Raw genomic sequence first — 14,124 nt, forward strand, 5'->3', positions numbered from 1 at the left:
GGATGACGTGTAAAATTGTCAAGCAGATTTCTTACTTTGCTTGACAATAAATTTAGCTTTAGCTTTAAGCATTTTATGTATAATAAGGTTTTCTTGTGTTTTTTGATGCCTTCACCCATTAAAAGCACTCTTTGATTCACATATGGCATTTTCAACATCAGGATTCAACCATGAAACAGTTTTACATGCCGAACAGTTTGCATTTTTTATTTGCCAGAAGTTTTTGGCAACAGTTTCTTCATTATAGAAATTGGATGTTATAATAGGAAAATGGTTGTTATCATGTAGGTCATTGGAAATTTTTCAAGAAAGACAAAGTGCAGCTTTAGGGTCACAGAAACTGAGGTCAATAGCAAAGAAGGAAACTGAGAAGATGTTAAAGTGAATTTTCGATTCAGTATTTAACAGACAGATACCAGTTGAATTTATGACTTTTGTGTTGTCTCTAGTGTAAGTTTTAGTAGCGTCCCACATAGTGTGATATGAATTAAAGTCTCCAACAAGGATGTATGGTTGGGGAAGCTGAAGAATTAAGTCTATTAACTCTTATTCATCAAGGGGATGATCTGGTGAAATCTATATACTGCAAATGATAAGTTTATTGGGGCACCAAGTAATGATAGCTACTACTTTAAGGTTTGTTGTAAGAGTTGAGATGAGTATATGTCGCAGTTGGTACAGATGTCATAATATCCTTCAAAGTTTCTCAAATTTCGTTGATGATTAATTTTGAAGTTTCTTGAAGATAAAGAGAGTTTGTGCGAGGAAATGACTTTCTGAATTCTTTCTAGTCGATGATCCATCGCAGTTCCACTGAATCAGAGAAAACGTAAAGTTAATAAAGAAGAAGTTTTTCGCTCGGGGTGAAGTTTAAATTTAATTATATTGATTAGACATGAAATAGGGTTTTTAAAGACTTTAGAATTTTTTTAAAAATTAAGGTAAAACTTACTAGTAGTTGAGTTCCATGTAAAATTGTAAATATAAAAACGTCAATTTTGGTTTTGATTTTATGTATACTGCATTTATCTTATTTTTTTTTTCATGTTCAACAAATGTGTCTTATCGGACTGGTTGTTTTTGAGTAATTTGTAAATTTTTTTATTGTTCTTAGAAAACATTTTGCCGAAATTACTAATGCCAACTGCTGTTTTCAGCGCGAAAGATAATATTTTAAATTTTTGGAAATTTAGGTATGGTAAAGTACTTGAGTAATTATCAGTTAGTCAACCCCTTGTGGGAAATTTTTGATCGTGTGGAAGAGATACAATTTCTCACCTTTGCTCTCTCTCCCAAAGACGACTTATAAAATTGGTTTTTTTTATTAATTTTTTAAAAGAAAGATATAAATTGACTGAAATAAGTCGAAACGTCAATTTTTATCTTTTTATTTTAAAAAATTTTTAACGAGAATACAATTCAGTGGTAAGAATGCAAAGAATATCAGTTGAATTAAAACGTAACCGACTTGATTTGTGCAAATGTAAAATATTTAATCAGATTACTTAATTTCTTCTCCTCTATCACTACCCAGTAATGATTTCAGGCCATCACTTAAAAATTGTATTATAACCACCAAGTGGTTTCAATTAATTATTTTCCTGGAAACTTATTTATTGCTAATTAATGGATTAATTATACGTATATCTTTAATTATTACCAAACTAAGGACGTCACGAACCAAGATTTTATTGAACGAAGGAGAAAAGTTGTAAATATACTGGTAGCAATTTTATAAATGTACCTTACGATCTTAGTAATTTTAGCTCTTCAATGACTCTTTTTGGCTTAGACTCAGTTTGATAGAGATATTCTGAAGCTTGTTGTTTGGTTAATATGAGTAACCTGTAAACTCACGTTTCGTCAAGAAATAATAATAAGTGTACAGCAAAATTTAGACTAGAGTTTTGCGGAAAATTCTTAGGAAAGAGTCGAGTGGCAACAGTATCATGGTGTCCAAATAATTGTTAAAACAGATGTTTTTGAGACATCACAAACTATCATATGGTATTCAATCACCTTTTCCTCTATTGCAGCGAAGTTGATTTAAGTAAAATACGTTGATGTGAGGCAATGGGGAATAACTAATTGATACATAACTTTTGAACCCTACATAAGGTTATATAATGATGTTCAAATCTAGAAACAAAAGCGGGGATTTCTTATGATCTATTATCAATAATTAAGTAATTATAACTCATTTTAAGTATGATATATCTACTTCGAATGCAGCAAATTCATTTAAGTGAAATTATTCTGTTCTGTCTCCCCAATTGTCATTATTTTATAATTTATTTGGAAAAAATCTAGAGCCTTGTTACTTGAAGAATGACAAATATTCTGAAGCCTGATAGATATATATATATATATATATATATATATATATATATATATATATATATATATATATATATATATATATTGATAAAAGCCGTCGTGTTTTGAGGGTAAAATGTTGGAAAAGATATGTTTGGTCTAACGTGAGATAAATCGAAATGACCAATAGCGTATGAACAGAAACACATAGTATAGACAACTTGTCAAGTATAAACTTTCTCTGTTATTTTATTATTAATTTGAAAATTCTTTTCTATTCATATGTGTTTTTTCATTAGAATTTATGCTTGACACGAATATATTCTAAATAAAACATGAAAATATTTTGAGCAACATTGCAGATTTAGAATACTAATCAAATTATCTCTTTTCGTGAAAATACGTGTATACTTTCTATTCAAGCTCCAATTGTATTTGTTCATAATTAATAAAATTGAATTGTTTAGTTAATCATCCATAAAAAGCCGGATTGAATGCTCTGGTTTCGCAATTTTGTTAGCTACTAAATTCTTTTTAGAATATCAAAAATCGTGATATAGAAGCAATTAAGTTTGTAATTTACGAGTATTAGATTTTTAGACAATACCAAAATGGTCCACAATTATTCACAGTACTCATGTTCTCATTGTTATTATTATAATAACTGATGCTAATAATGAAATTTGTCATTGAAAAATACAACATGACGTAATTCGATAGTTTGTTGAACTCAATGTCAATCATCATCTGTCATTTCAATATAAATAAAATATTAAAATTTTAAGTATTTCAATTAGCCTTTTATCTAATACATTCCTCAGTAAATTAACAATTGAACTAAAGTCAATTGAAGTTTTCCTTCGCTAAATTTCATATATTAGTGGGGAATTATTTTGTCGTCGTCTGTTTAATTTTACAGTTGTAGTTGATAATTTAAAATCAAAACCACTGGAAGGAAGTCATGCAAGGCATTAGAATGCTCTAAAGATGACAAAAACTAAACGTCTTACTTGAACCTGAAATCTGTGAACGTCTACTCAATAACAACTACAAGGTGTGGCACGAATATACAAGATGAGATCGAAAAATTATTTTATTAAGAACAAAGTTATATAATATTTTAATTAATCTCTTTCAACATATCGTTCTTGGATAGCAATTACCTTATTCCAACCTCGAATCTATGAGTGAAGGTATTTTTGGAAGCGTTCAATCCGCTCTGTCGTGTAAGGAATAGTGTTAAAACTGTTACAATTTTAGGGACTTCTGACACGGTGTGCTGTCTTGATGGGGTAGAACTTATGGTCCATTTGCAATTATAACCCTTGGAACAACTTTGGCATACACCCGAATTGAAAATCACTTGTTAAAATGTTTTACTTGGACCCGTATAAGATTCTCTAAACTCTCGTCAATCTGTCAGTTTGAACAAACAGGTTTATCCACTTTTGCATATTTCTTGAATTTCAAGCAGGTACGGGTTAAAACTTGTCAACTGCTTATCTTAACATATGGATCATATAAAGTGAATACAGAGAAAAAAATGATGAGAAAAACCATTCCAGATAGTGAGAAAATCGTCTTGTGATTGTATCATTGAAAGTTGTGAACTAATTCTTAATCAATTTTTGGGAGAAGATAGTTTCGTTTTAAAATAAATGCAATTATGTACCATGGACGGATCCTCAAATATAACTGAAAGCCAGTTTTATTTGGATATCCAGTACACATTGTAATCTAATGATGATCTACAGTACAACTTCGTAAATCCGGAATAGCTGGGAAAGGATTCGTACCGGATTTTAGATTTTTCTGGGTATGCGTAAAATATAAAACTGCACAAAAACACATTTAGAAAATAATAATAATAAAAAGATTAATCACTTTCAAAACATATTCTTCATGCTATCGTTATGTATGGTGTCGCCATCTAGTGTCAAATATAGAAGCTAAAAATTACGATACTAACAAATCAGTCCGGATTTTAGATAATCCGCGTTTTAGGATTTACGATGTTCAACTGTATTTAGTATCTTGTGAAATGCGAGTACGACTCTGTATAGATAACAGATCACAGCTACGTCATTATATTAAATCTAAATCGACTTGTAGTAGCTGTCTAAGTAACACCTATCTTTAATCCTAAAGTTCTACAAACTTGAGAATGATCCGCTAATATAATTTCCTATGCGCGAAGGCGTAGCCTATTAGTCAGCAGCGCCGTTAGCAATTTAATTTACCAAAAATTATTTTATTTGCCTAAATTTTATTATACAAAAATAAACATAATGCACTATAGTTAAGTTATTCAAAACAACCCTCTTCACAGCGGTGCATCATCATCAATTAATTATTTATTATTATTATGAACTCTAACCTCTTTAACGAATCTTGCTATAAATTTTGAATGTTTAGTCTGTCTGTAAGTTTTATAGATTCCACTTCAATCCCATTGAAGTATCGTCTTCTGTTTATTATTACTAATGTGAGAATAATGAACCATAAATATATGTAACTATTTATAACTTTTAATTATTAAATTCTCAGTTTTCTAAATAAATTATTTTTAAAAAAGCAAGTTGGTGAATTGAGTTATTTAATTCTATCATAAATAAATGATGTGATGTAAATACATCATTTCTAAACTTTGATCAGATTAGTAAGCCTGCTGTTACGTACTATATTCAGTATATCTACATGGTTTTTATACAAAATCATTTTTTTTTATTCATATATTTTTTCTCAACTGTTCTGTAAACTATATACCAAATGAAAACATGGCATTTCTAGTCATACAACGAGTCCAATTAAAAATTATTTTTATTAAAATAAATAAAAAGGGAAGAAATGGTTCACATTCATAAGAACGAAAAAGCTTTAAATGATAAAAAAGATCTAAATAATTTAAGTGAAATTTATAGCTCTATTTTGTTAATTCTAATAAAACTACAAATAAATAAATTAATTACTGCTACATATTTGAGATTTAGGTAATATATTCATATCTGTCAAATACTTAAACTAATGTATATACCAAAATTATACAACGTATAATTTATAAAATCTATCACTTTTTTGCAATAATAAAATTATTTTTATTAATCTAACTTGACAAATGAAATACCAATCTTGCATTTCATAAAACCAGCAACTCTAGCGGTAATTCAAGGCTTTAATTGTTTTCGATAACATCTTCTCAGACTTAGGTATAATTGCTTCATCTTATTCTTCATGAAACTATGATGAAATTGCTGAACCAATTAAAGTATTCTTCCACTGCACCAATTATATTTTGCTTACTGAGCTACTTCTAAACAATGTAATAAAAATCTGTTGCAGCGACAAGTATTACTGTAGAAATTTCAACACTGTATTAATAATATTAACAGAAAAATAAATGAAAATATTTACATTACTGCTTATTAGTAGGTTAATACACTATAAAGAATAATTTATCAATTAATATTGAATCAATTGATATTTAAAGTGAAATATTCTTGATTTTTGACCAATGGTTTCATTTTAAATAGTTTTTTTTTCCTTTAGAAATAGAATATTTGATTTGTTTACGTTGCATATATAACTAATTATGATATACTAGATGTGTAGAGACGCTTTTTTACTAATTTTTTATGAAATATGAAATATAGAGAGGGCTGTATAAGTTAGGCAAGGCTCTCGAAAAATCAGCATAAGTCCGGCAACGCTCATAAGTCTGGCAACGCTCATAAGCCTGGCGTTAGTTGAGCAGCCGAACCAATCTGCAGTGCGGCTATCGGGAGAACTTCAAATATCAGATCGTTCTTTACAACTAATCTTCTAATCTAATCTTCATTTCTTGTAGCATCCTGTGTTAGTGAAATTTAAAAGTTTTATTAAAAAAAGTATAAATCTCAAATCCAAATTATTCATGTGATATTATCAAATATTTGACCAATTTTTTAGTGAATCATGTGTTATCAAAAGTGAGAAAGTAAGCGAAATTAATTAAAACTTGATTGGGAAACTGGAGTGAAAATGATATTTCTGTCAATTTATTAATGTAAATGGGTCAAGGGCAGAGCATAGGGATTAGCCCTCGTATAATCATTGTATGAGCTGAAGGTTCTTTCTGCTTCATTTTCCATTTTTCAACAAAACATGAATTAATCCTTTCTTGTAAGTTGTCGTACTATCACAACTTCCTATAATGGTTAGAGTTTTTCTCTATTAAACCGTTTTGATAATACGACGCTCGTCGCGTCCATAAATTTCTCTTAATGTACGTAACAATACGCAAGCTGTAACTATCTTTATTTTTGAAGAAAAAGAAAATAACAGTGCTATACCTATTATTACTTCGAAAAAACATTTCATAGCGGCTAAGCTAGTGTTTGGTCCAAGGGTGTTTTGTATATCACATCTTTAGAATCCTTAGTCGCTGTCGCACAGATCTCTCCCAAATTGTGCATTTCAAATAAGATTTTGTGTTCGGAAATGCAGCAAATGTTACACAAGCCATATGTGATTAATGAGCTTTACGAAAAACACGTTCTTATGAATGTGTACAATGAATTGAAAAGCGAACTTGTGATGGAAAATTTGTCTCTGTGACTAAAGTTGTCGTTAAACTCTGAAATAAATGGTTGCTAGAATTATTATGACTAACAAATCGATAGTATAATTTCAAACGATAATGTATTATGTCAGAAAGCTGTAATTGTCAATATATCTTTAATCTAACTAATTCTCATCGAAGAGCCACTTTCACCACAAAGTTGAACTTGAACTTGAAGTTTTACTGAATTTGGATAAAACTGAGCCATCCGTACAAATAATAAAAAATAGAAGAAACAGCCGCAAACGTGTGATGACAGTGTGAAGTACTAAGTAGGCCCAAATAAATTCAATAAACAAAAATCAAAATCAATAAACTAGGTTAGGTAAAGCCATAACTGGAATCTTACATAGAGAGGCCAGTATCATTATTATGAAGTCTAGTTATAAAGAATGGATACGGCACTTTAAAACTAAATAGGTGACAACACAATTAATCTGTCAAGTTTGTAGTGGTAGAGGACATTTTCTCTAAACGTAATCTAATCTAATATTATCCAAACAATTCAGCATGAATTGTACTAGCGTATGTGATCGCTAGCATTAATCGTAATGTGAAAATAATTATTCGTTCTGGATAGGAAAACACAAAGGAGAGACATACCTACCACTACTTTTGTTGGCTTCTGCTCGTATTGAAACATCAGAATTACTACTTGACATTTTCTTTTAAAATTATATCTATAAATCCAAGTACTTTGTGACGATGGTATTCACGAGTTTCGTTACATCACAACTATATGTAGCTACCAGTGCTTCAACACCTAGAACTTGGCAACAAGGATATATGTTAACTGTTTGTCAGAAACGTGTCTGGGTCAGGTCAATAAAGGTCTTTATTCTAAAATTTTCCGCTATTTTAGCTGCTATTCTTATACGATCAACATAGAACCATTTGCACATTAAATAAGTCATAACATTCACCCTCTTATCTATAAGAGTAATGAAACGAGGTTTCATTTATGTGTTTGAGATTATAGACACTTGAATTTTAGAATACTCGCATTCCCTCTTCGCCCCTAACAACTTTAGACATATACATACACTTTATCTATCTTTATCACACAAGCACTTATTTTTGAAAGAAGCTGGTTTAGATTTTGTTATTATTTATTATACAAACTAAATACTCACAATCTCGTTCATATTCTCACCGTATATCTTCCAATTATTTCTCAAACAATATTTGGTTAGCGTCTGTTGACTGATTTTCATTTCTTAGGTTCCCCAAGAATTTCGCATTATATTTTAATTTACAAAAAAAAAATACTCATGTTAGTCTCTAGATTATTTTGGAAATTTTGGAATTAAGTGAAGCGGGCGAATATATATGCACCGTTACGATCAAGTACCTCTTCGTATACCGTCTAGCAATACAAATAGGTACATCCATCTATCACGGTATTGTGCGTGATGGGATGGACCAACTTCGCTAATTCTTTATGGGTTATTGTCAGGAGAAGGCTCTTATTGAATAACAAATTGAGAAAACTTACGACCATGGTAACTTTTCTACTAGAACCTTTTTAGTGCTTTTGACAATGACATTTTCTAAAATAACCTTACGACGTTTTACAAAACTGCTAATGATTTCACATCGTCGAATTGTATTAATAAGGTAATTAATTTATCAATTCTAACAGTATTTTCACAGTCGATTGAATTGTGCAGTTTATGTTTTAGGAAGTACTTGTTTATCACCATTGGTTCAATCCCAAAGAATATAAAAAGCACAATTTAATCTTAGGTTAGGTCAGGTTAGGTATGGTAGTATTTTTATAGACTTACATAAGGTAGATATATTTATAAAAAGACTTGGAGGCATTCTGTAATGATAAAAGTGTTGCAGCAATGCAGATTAATAGTTTTTGATCAGCGATTGTATGTATACCAATGATGCAAAGATTTCAGTGGCAAACAGTAATACAATGTTTAACACTGCCAATGATATTAATGTTTTAATTCGTCAGTCCTATGTAAATAAAACATGAGAAGCAAATTGCGATCAATATGGACAAGTTTTTTCCATACAACTGTTCCATATTGGCTGTTGACTACCAATTATCGTCACTTCACTGAATGAAAGGCCGAAGTCATTGAGGTAATTGTTCCAAATTTCAAAAATTATGTTTGGTTCATCGAACAAGTTAAATTAGCTGTTAACAATTGGCCAATAGACGCCGGACGTGACGTCACGGCGGTCATATTGTTATAGTTCACTTTCCAAACAAAGTTTATGAGGTATTGTGTGTTCTTTAAAGTTATTTAAAAAGTGTTTAATTAGTTTACTGCTGTGTAAGATGGTAATGTGTTTTAAACCAGAACATATTTTTTTGGAAAATTTATCAAAGAAAATACGAAAAAATCACAAATCACTAAACATATATACAATCGTCAACGCAGTTAAAACTTTGTTTGGAAAGTGATCCCTGACCTGCGCTAACAATGACTGTGTTTGACGCATATATCTAATACTCCTATATGGACAGTTCTTATGGGAGAAAACGTGTCTACGTTAAAGTGCCGGCAGTATTCATTTTCTCTCTCGTTCGAGGCACTTTATTTATACTGCGCATGCTTGAAAATTCTCTGAAATATCAGTAGTGAGAAAATAATAACTTTCTTAGTCGGAGCACCTTCCACTTATAAAAACTGTCCTTATATGACTATTACATTTATGGTTTGACGTAAAGACTCTATTTGTGTGTAACTCTAACGTAGTCTATTGATAACATTCAAACGATTATTCACACCAAAACGATTCTGTCTATATAACGAAATTCCTAAATTCCCTGGAATTGCCCAGATTGCCACATTATAATCTGCAATTAATAATAATGAACAACGTCATCGTAACCACAATTTTTAGAGGGAACTACAAAGATGTTTTGATTTCACGGATTCCCTTGACTCCTAGCATCTTGCAATTCGACGGTTACAATTTCCAGTACGGGTAATCCATGTTTTTCACATGGCTAGTTTTATATGCATGGTCACTTGTCGAAATACAAACAAAACTATTCATTTACGTGCCAAGGACAACGTATGTTAATCACATATAGGGACAAGATAAAACATTAAAATAGTGATGGTAGTTCTTTTAATAGCGTTACTTTGGCCATTTAAGCATATACGAGGATTGTCTTACAATTTTACGACCTAAACCTGAAGACGTCAGCCATATTGGACACTTTGTTTCTGTTAAGCAATCGTAGAAGTGAGTCGTTGTGAGGATTTTTCTGAAATTGAAAAAAAAAATAAATATGGAGCTGTCATTAGATATTTGGCTTTGAAAGGCAACACGCTCGAGTAAATAAAAGTGGTGTTAGTGTAAGTAAACTCTGAACCATCATTTACGAGCGTAAAACTTTGGTCAATACTAAATTCAAACGTGGCTTCATCAGTCTCAACTAACGACGAGCTTTCATGACGACCAAAAATTGCATAAGCCAGCGATATAACGGAAAAAGTTCATTAAATGGTCCTTGAACACCGTCAAAATTATTGTTAAAAAGATAGAAGAATCTATCAGAATATCAAAAGAGCGCTTTTGCCATTATACATGCTTAATCTATCCGGGCGTGGGGTACAGCGCCAGCGTTTACTCACTTTTGACCAAAAGCGTATTAGAATAACATTTTACAGGTCTTGTTAAAGTGGTTTAAGCAAAATGAGTCAGATAGTTTGCGTCGATTCATAATTGTAGGTGAAGCCTGGATACACCACTACACTCTGGAGATGAAAAGACACTTAAGATAGTTAAGCAACGGGGCCATCCATAAAGTACGTCACACGAATTTTAGGACTTTTGAACTCCTCCCCCCGTCCTTGTCACAGGTTGTCACATTTTTATAACCCCCCCCCTCCTGATGTGACGTCACACATTTTTTAAATTTATGTATGTATTTAAAAATAATCGAGAGAAAACAGCTATTTTCATTTTTTACTTATTTTTATTAAATAATAATCTAATAAAACCAACATTTCATAAAATTTCTTAAATTTTCAATTCACATCCAAACTTTGCGTCTTAGTATTTTAAATTTCAACATGTGACGTCACAAAACTATTGACCCCCCCATGACCCTTGTCACACGATGTCAAACTTCGGTGATAACCTCCCTCCCCATTAACGTGTGACGTACTTTATGGATGGCCCCAAAGGGCAAATTTACTCTTACCAAGGAAAGTCGGTTTCATCGGCTGTTGGCAAGTGATGGCGACCGTTTTTCGAGGTAGTCATGGGATTGTATCGATCGACCATTTTCAAAAAGGTAAAATAATAACAAGAGAGTACTACGAATCTCTAGTTAATAATATAAAGGGAGAAATTTCGAAAAAGCGACGACCACGTCTCAGGAAAAAGCGCTTTTCCGTTAGAATAACGCACTTCTTCACACTTCACTGATCGCCATGATGAAATTCATGAATTGAATTTCGAATTGGTTAACCACCTACCATATTCACCAGATTTAGCCCTCGACGACTCTTTCCTGTTCCCCGCATCGCTGGACTCTAAAGATATACAGTGAAACTATGTTGAAGAATAAAAATGTTTTGTTTCTTTGTTAGGTCCAAAATTTTTCAAACAACCCTCGTATCTAAACAATTACTAAAATTTTTAATTAAAAATTATTTGTTCCAAACATTATTTTTATAAAACCAAGTGCTCTTCTTACGTCCAATTTATATAATTATCAAGAAGTTAGTGCCTTCTTACATATCTGTACCTAAGTTGGATGTATGCCACATTCATCTTTTTCACATCTTTTTTAATTTAGTTTGATCCAGACTACAGGTAAACCCAGGTAGGCGCAACTATCAAGCTATACAAACTTATGAATGTTTGAATGATCCGAATATTGTCGAGTGTACACGACTAAAGAAAACGGCCAACTAACAGTAGACTGCACTGGTAAACTCGGGATCCACGTACAGTGTATTGTTTATAAAAACACGCTTTGACATTTTGAAATATCCAATTTTAAAGATATAAAACTATCAAATTATCAATTAGAGTGACTGTTTTGAACAGTTTTGTTGATACTAGTGCTTAATTGTGGTATACTTATATAGTTTAAGTGAACTTTCAAGAAGTTTTGTTGACGTATTTATAGGGAACGTGAAATTGTTTTTGAAAGATGCCTGTGTCTCCCAACGAATTCTGGTTATATTTATTCATTACGTTCAGGTACGTTTTTGATGTGTATGAGAATTTTGAATAATGTCAGATGTTCATCAATTTAGATAGACAAGACATTGTCATTATACTAATTTACTAACATTTTATTTTATAGATTATACCCATTATTAAATTATTGTCAGGGCCCACACATATTAATTATGTAATTTTATCTCGTTGATATGATACAATGAAGCTATTTACAGGATAATAAAATATCTACCTACTTACTTGAGTAGGAATGTAAGTGCTCATGTGTATTTACATTGTTTAAGTTATTAAGTGTCATTTATATACTTTCCCTAGTTAATGTTAATATAAACTAGTTTTACTCTCAAATGCAAATTTCTCGAAGTATTTGCCCTGCTGTTAATTGCTTATGATATTGTTTAGGTATTGATATTGTTCTATAAATAAAACAGTAAAAACAAATAGTTAACAGACATGTCATAAGATAATAAATACTTGGGAGTAGAACGCATTATTTTAATAGGTATGACAGTGTAGTATAACGATACAATCTGTTCATATAGTAAGAATATTTCATTCCATTTTTCGAAAATTACTCAATAGTTCATGGTAAATTATATACAGTATGGAAAAGCTTATTATTACAGCACATAACTATAAAAAATCCCGAAACATTACTGATTAAAAGCTCGTTAGTAAAAGTGAATTTTTTCTTCGATATGTCACAGACATATCATTATACCCAACAAACAAACAAAAAATATTGTCCAAACAATGAGTTTGTCTGAATAATTTGTTCTCAAGAAAGCAAAAACTGTTTTTTCCTCCATAAGATCATGGCCACAGTAATTTGGGATTTCAAAAGTGTAATAATCTCGATTAATTAATAAAAACGACAACTGTCAGTTTTGATATTGATTAGATTTTATTGTGTTAAAATAATATAAATTAACAATCGATTCATCAAAATATTATTTTAATCTCTTTGCAACAGCTGACTTTAGTATTCATTTTGAATTGTCTTTTATCTTATATCAACTAAACGGAGTCTTACGTTGATTTGTTTATTGGGCTATATTAGGGGACTACGATGGTTGTAGTGCTCCTGAGGAGCTCGACGTTTTTCACGATTCGATAAAATCTTGAAATCCGTACCAGCTGAATGAATGGAAAACGTTTCTTGTCAATAAAATTGTAGAAAAAGTGCTTGATTTAATGGTACTGATCACACACTTCATAAACGCATGTGTCAGTAAGTAATATCCATTTCATGTAGATAATAGTGGTTTCCTGTCAAATTTGCATTCTTTCCGGCACATCTCTTTCTGAAAACATTGTGAGTAGTGTTTCTACAATATTTTATGGTCCTTAAAAAATTGATTATGATCAATATGTAAATCCACTGCTTGTGATTTATTTGTTATCAAGAAATCTCCGACATTGTTGATGCTATACTGTATATTGATGTCGCATATAATGAAGAAGCGCACGAAAGATTAACATTATGGATTATGATTTATCGCAACAATTTGTGGCACGTTTGCTATAGCTGGGGGCTGCAACACATTGTCTGCGTTTTTGTGACTTAAAATGTCACACATTTATATAAAAATATTAAATAATCGATTTCTGTGACAAAGCCCATTTCAGTTGTTATTAAAATATATCTAAAAGTAATTCACAAATATAGCTGCACATTGTAAAATTATTTATAGAAAGGGGGGATTTTGTAATAATGTACCTTAGCAAAGTTATGTTTCTTTGAACGAAACAGTCTGTATCTTATTTGTTGGCAAATATTTGTGATTACCTTTCGGATATCTTTAAATGGTAGATATAACGGCATTGTTACAGAAACTGATCACTTTCTGTATGAATATTTTTAGCTATAAAAACGCGTCCACATAACAACACGTCGCATGCCACAAATACTTGTAACTTGTAAATATTTCAATGTGCTTCATTTCGTCAATGATCGGTTTTTTTTCAAATTGACGTATTAGATGTAAGTCGTGAATTTTTGTCCCCTAGTAACGTGATAATGCCGCGTTATTTAAATG

General features: G+C 31.1%; 1 protein-coding gene across 1 annotated transcript in view; it reads left to right on the forward strand.

Moving 5' to 3' along the window:
- The first annotated feature begins 11,773 nt into the window (after positions 1 to 11,773).
- LOC130892018 (semaphorin-1A-like) overlaps positions 11,774 to 14,124 on the forward strand; it is a 224,698-nt gene continuing 222,347 nt past the window's right edge. Inside the window, exon 1 of the mRNA XM_057797205.1 lies at positions 11,774 to 12,103. The gene's annotated coding sequence lies outside the window, so the exon portion shown is untranslated. The remainder of the gene's footprint in view (positions 12,104 to 14,124) is intronic.

This window comes from Diorhabda carinulata, chromosome 1, assembly GCF_026250575.1.
Source record: "Diorhabda carinulata isolate Delta chromosome 1, icDioCari1.1, whole genome shotgun sequence".
Lineage (NCBI taxonomy): Eukaryota > Metazoa > Arthropoda > Insecta > Coleoptera > Chrysomelidae > Diorhabda > Diorhabda carinulata.